The sequence below is a fragment of the Asparagus officinalis genome, chromosome 9, assembly GCF_001876935.1.
Source record: "Asparagus officinalis chromosome 9, Aspof.V1, whole genome shotgun sequence".
NCBI lineage: Eukaryota > Viridiplantae > Streptophyta > Magnoliopsida > Asparagales > Asparagaceae > Asparagus > Asparagus officinalis.
Window position 1 is genome coordinate 25,483,945 of NC_033802.1, and position 6,106 is coordinate 25,490,050.

A 6,106-nucleotide genomic window follows, 5' to 3' on the forward strand; every position below is an offset into this window, starting at 1 on the left:
TTCAATTTTAGATTACCCATATCTATAATTGAATCCACCATCTTTAATTTCTTGCATTTTCTTTTATTCTTGAATTTTATTTTTCATTCTTGATTTGTAACTCTTCTTTCTAGAATTTTTAATTCCACCCTTTAGCTACTTCTTCACAATTAGAGACAATTAGGACTTAAAAAAAAGAGATTTTATTTTTGTTGACCATAATAAAATTCACCCTCCACTTTGACATTTACTAACAAGATAATAAATTCAAATAATTTCCCCTTCTCATTTGTTTGATTGTTAACCCTAATTAAAAAAAATTCTTTTCCATCCTTTTTAGTTGCTTTTAATTCATAGGGGTGCATTTCATATTGTTAGTAGGAATTCACCAAGTGATTTGAGCATCTTGATTTGGCACACACTTAAAAATATTTTTAAGGACAAAACCCCATATTCAAGATAATGTGAGGGATTTCATCACCCTTCCCTTAGCCTAAAAATCACTAATTCCTCACTATACCACCCAAGCCTAATAAAACTCATTAGACGTTGGCCCTAAGGATTCGAGCTCAATAAAGAACAAAGAATCCTTAAGTGAACCAGTTTAAGTTTTCTTGGATTAGTTGGTGTCTAAGGCAAGGTTTAGGGGTTGCGTAAAGCGCTCCGTAAGGAACGAGGTTCTTAATTGATCTCTGATCACCCTCTAGTACTATCCTTACCTGGCTAACTACCCGGGTAAAACTTTAATCTTTTTACTTTAGGAGTTTTTGGTTAGGAGCTAGTCTAGTTGAGTTAGGCTTAACCCTAGAGTTAGAGTGATTGAAAAATGATTGATTTTGATTTGTTTAGTTAGGATTTTTCCTCTTTTTCCATTCTCTCCTTATTAAAAAAACTAACTTTTATAATAAAAATAAAGTATAAAAAGAAATAGTTTTGGTGTATGCAACCATGGATTAGGGATAATACACATCGATTAATTCACTTTGAACCAATCATAGAAATGGAATAAATTTTGAGCTATCCTATTAGGAATAGTTTTGGCGTATCCTAATCCACCTGTTCTTCAAGATATGTGCTATACTATTAGGAATGAAATCCCCTCTTGCATTAGGCTCCCCGAAACAAATGGAATAAATTTTGAGCTTACACCGCATTACATAAACATGCTTCCCAAATTCCTTGGAAATGAAACAGAAGATGCATATATTTTTATCTCAGAATTTGAGAAAGTGTGTATTATGATTAAAATGAGATAATTAACAGAGGATGCAATCAAACTCAGATTTATTCCATTTGCTCTTAAAGACAAAGCAAAAAAATGGTTGTATAGCTTATCCGTAAATTCTATCACTACTTGGGAGGAATTTATCACCGTTTTTCTTAAGAAATTTTTTCCTATCCATAAAACGGTGAAGCTAAGAAACAGCATCATGAATTTTAAAATTGTCCCAGGAGAACCTTTTTGGAAGTATTTTGACCGATTTAAAGATCTTCTCATCTAATGTCCTCATCACGGTTTAGAAAAATAGCGATTGTACCAAATAATTTATGAGGGATTAGATTATTCTGCAAGAACTACCTTAGAATCTGTAACGCCCCGTCCCGAAATCCAGGAGTCGGTACGCTATTAGATCTGATGGACTAGCCTCACAAACCACCACATGTCATTTCAGCATGTTTTGTCCTCACTTACGTGTTCCCTGGAAAACTTCTCAGGGGGTCACCCATCCTAGAATTTCTCCAGGCCAAACACGCTTAACTTTGGAGTTTCTAAGAATTGAGTTTCCGAAAAGAAGATGCATCTTGGTGGTGTGAGTATTCCAATCAAATCTATCAATACTAATTATATCACCCTCTCAAAGGTTAGGGTATTACAAACTCCCCCACTTAAACTCATAACGTCCTCGTTGTGCCAAATCATATCATCCAAGACCGTACCATCCGTGTGAGATTCTAGAGGTGGCTCCTACGGCCTTAAGAGATGGCTCTCGTCCTCTCAACATAGCACTTTGCGCCGCATAGCACTTAGCTCTCACAATTCCGATTGGCTTGGCTCTGATACCATTTGTAACGCCCCGCCCCGGAATCCCAGAATCGGTACGCTATTAGATCTGATGGACTGGCCTCACAAACCACCACATGTCTTTTCAACACGTTTTGTCCTCACTCACGCGCTCCCTGAAAAACTTCTCAGGGGGTTACCCATCTTAGAATTTCTCCAGGCCAAGCATGCTTAACTTTAGAGTTTCTAAGAGTTGGGTTCCCAAAAAAAAAGATGCGTCTTTATGGTATGAGTATTCCAATCAAATCTATCAATACTAATCACGTCACCCTCTCAAGGGTTGGGGTATTACAAAATCAATGTGCCACGGGGATTTTATGAGGAAAAATGCCGACGAAGCTTGGGAATTTCTAGAGAGTCTATCTGAGAAAACAATGTAATGGGAACACTGTGATAACAGGGTTTCATCAGTTCCCCATTCTAAGTTTAGTGGTCTTTCCTTGGAGTCAAACATTACTTCTGAAGCTAAGATGGCGATAATTCTGCGGAGGTTAGAAGCCTTAGAAATTAAGAAACGAGCTCTAGCTCAAATCAATCATGTTTCTGCCCTAGGATGTCATAATTGTCAGTCTTCTACCCACATTTCAGAGGAATATCCTTTCCTAGGAAACAACCATGTATTAGAACAGATGAACGTTGTATTCCAGCGCCCTAGAAATGATCCATTTTCTCCAACCTACAATCCAGGTTGGAGAAATCATCCCAACTTTGCATGGAATCAAGGAAATTCTCCCGGAACTTAAAACTTCACTCCTGCTTCGACCCAACATTTTGTTAGCCCTTATGTTTTGATGATGTTTTACAACCACCATTATCGGTACTAATGGCTTATTAAGTACAAATGTAGTGAATTCATATATCAAGCTTATTAGTGCCACTAATGGAGGATTGGATGGAATATGCGCTACAACGATGATATCCAAAAGAGGAGGAGGCATAGTGATGAAGCAACGTTATTTCAAGAACAACAAGTTCAAATAGAAGCTTCATCAAATTCAAGCTATATCAAGACTCAAGCATTGCATTCTATATAAGGATATTAGCTATCTTTTATTTTTTTCTCTCTAGTGATAGAATGTAGGCAAAGAGTTATTGACTTCACTTGAAGCTATTGGGATATCACACACACGTTTTCATACTTATGTTTTTAAGCGTTTTTCACAAAATACTATTTTTCAAAAGTATGAGGACTTATCTGCAAAATTCCTTTTCCAAACAGTTTGTTTTTAGCATTAAAAACATTTTACAAAGTTTCATAATTTTCAGAGGTCAAATAAATATTTTCCAAATATTTTAGTTGAGTCAAAAACAGTGTTTTGGGATGTATCAGAATGCGGTCGACCGCATCGGTCGACCGCATCGGTCGACCGCACCTATGTTCATTCCTCACTGGGCAACAGAGAGTTCGTTAGTCGACCGCTGCGGTCGACCGAGAGCTTCCTTCGGTCGACCGCACAGGTCGACCGGATAAGTCTCTGCTTGTTTTTCTCGTTTTTGATCTAGATAGCGATCGACCGAAATTTCCGTCGGTCGACCAAACTTTTCCGTCGGTCGACCGAAATTTCCGTCGGTCGACCGCCGTATTTTTCAAACGGTAATCTTTGTCTTTTTTCGGCGCCGCTCAGTACAGATCTCAGCGACGTTTTGGTTCCAGATTTTGGGGGATTAAGGGATGGGTTTAAACAGCTGTTTTTCTCCTATTTAAACTCCACCTCTTCTTCTTCCTCACTGTCCCAGCTTTTGCAAAAACCAGAGACGTTGTTTTTCACAGAGCTTAAATTTCAAAACCTGTTCTTCTGAGTTTTGTGTGTGTTCACTTCCCAGCTTCAATGTGCTCTTTCTCTTTACCATAGGGACGTTGTAAAGAGAGAGCCTTACACCAATTCTACTATCTTGTGAGTGTGATCTTGTGTAGATCAACTGTGAGGGAGTGTGATCTAGTGAGATCAACTGTGTAGTGTGAGATCGTGTGGGGATCGCTGTGTAGACTTACCTAGGAAAGATGATGATGATGATGTTGAGGGAGGATTGGACTTATTGCAAATCAATGATACTCCTTCTATAGAAGCTCAAAAGGATGTGGATAGCTCCAATGCTCATGAACAAGTTGAACTTCCTAAAGCTTGGAAATTCGCATCAAACCATCCAAAGGAACAAATAATTGGGAGCCCTTCACAAGGAGTTGTTACTCGCTCAAAGGCTTTGAGTGAGTGTGGTAATGTTGCATTCTTATCTCATCTAGAACCTAAAAAGATTAATGATGCTTTAAATGATGAATTTTGGGTTTTGGCTATGCATGAAGAATTAAACAATTTTCAAAGAAATGAAGTTTGGAAGTTAGTTCCTAGACCTAACAATGCTAGTGTTATTGGTACTAAATGGGTTTTTAGAAACAAACTTGATGAACATGGCATTGTTACTAGAAATAAAGCTCGTTTGGTTGCCCAAGGATACAATCAAGAGGAGGGCATAGACTATGATGAAACCTTTGCACCGGTTGCAAGGTTGGAATCTATTAGGATGTTTTTGGCATTTGCTAGCTTTAAAAATTTTAAACTATTTCAAATGGATGTTAAAAGTGCCTTCTTAAATGGTTTTATAGAAGAGGAAGTATATATTGAGCAACCCCCCGGTTTTATAGATCATGTTTTTCCTAATCATGTTTACCGGGTTCAAAAAGCTTTATATGGGTTGAAACAAGCTCCTAGAGCTTGGTATGCTCGCCTCTCTAGTTTTCTTGTTAAAAATGGTTTTTCAAAAGGAACAATTGATAACACTCTTTTTGTGAGAAAAAGGAAAAATGATTTCATTTTAGTTCAAATATATGTTGATGATATCATTTTCGGTGCTACTAATGAATCTTTGTGCAAGGAATTTTCTAAGGTTATGCAGGATCACTTTGAGATGAGTATGATGGGAGAGCTTACATTCTTTCTCGGGCTTCAAGTTAAGCAAACAAAGGATGGGATATTTATTTCTCAAAGCAAGTATGCTAAGGAATTGGTAAATAAATTCAATTTGGAGAACTCTAAGCATGCGCCTACTCCCATGAGTACAAGTGTTAAGCTTGATGCGGATGAAAGTGGTGAAGACGTGGACCAAAAACTATATCGAGGTATGATAAGTATTCTTCTTTATCTCACCGCTAGTAGACCCGACATCATGTTTAGTGTGTGTGCATGTGCACGTTTTCAAGCATCTCCTAAAGCATCTCATTTAATTGCGGTTAAAATGATCATTAAGTATGTTAATGGAACTTTTAACCTTGGTTTATTTTATCCAAAAAGCACCTCTTTTGATTTATATGGCTTTTGTGATGCCGACTTTGCCGGATGTAAGGTAGATCGCAAGAGTACGAGTGGAACATGCCAATTCTTAGGAAATTCACTTGTTTCTTGGGCTTCCAAGAAATAAAATTATGTTGCATTGTCCACTACGGAAGCGGAATACATTGTCGCCGGTTTATGTTTTGCTTAAGTTTTATGGATGAAACAAAGCTTAGTTGACTATGATTTGAATTTTCGAAATATAAAAAAAATTTGTGATAACACTAGTGCTATAAATATTTCCAAAAATTCAATTTTGCACTCTAGAACCAAGCATACTGATGTGCGCCATCATTTCTTACGCGATCATGTTGAGAGACAAGATGTATCCCTAGTATTTGTTGACACAAAATCTCAACTAGCGGATATATTCACTAAGCCTCTTGGAGAGGATGATTTTTGTCGCATAAGAAATGGTTTGGGCTTATGCACTATGTGAAAGTTCTACATTGCTTGCTTGTTTAGTTGCATCTTGCATTTTGCATTTCTTTCCCCATTTTTGATGGTGACAAAGGGGGAGAGAAATCTCCTCATTTGTTGCATATATTTAGGGGGAGCTCATAGATAGGGGGAGCACCTATCTATAAGCTATTTTATTTTTGCTCTTATATAATGGTTGGTTGTCATCATCAAAAAGGGGGAGATTGTTAGCCCTTATGTTTTGATGATGTTCTTACAACCACCATTATCGGTACTAATGGCTTATTGAGTGTAAATGTAGTAAAATCATTTGTCAAGC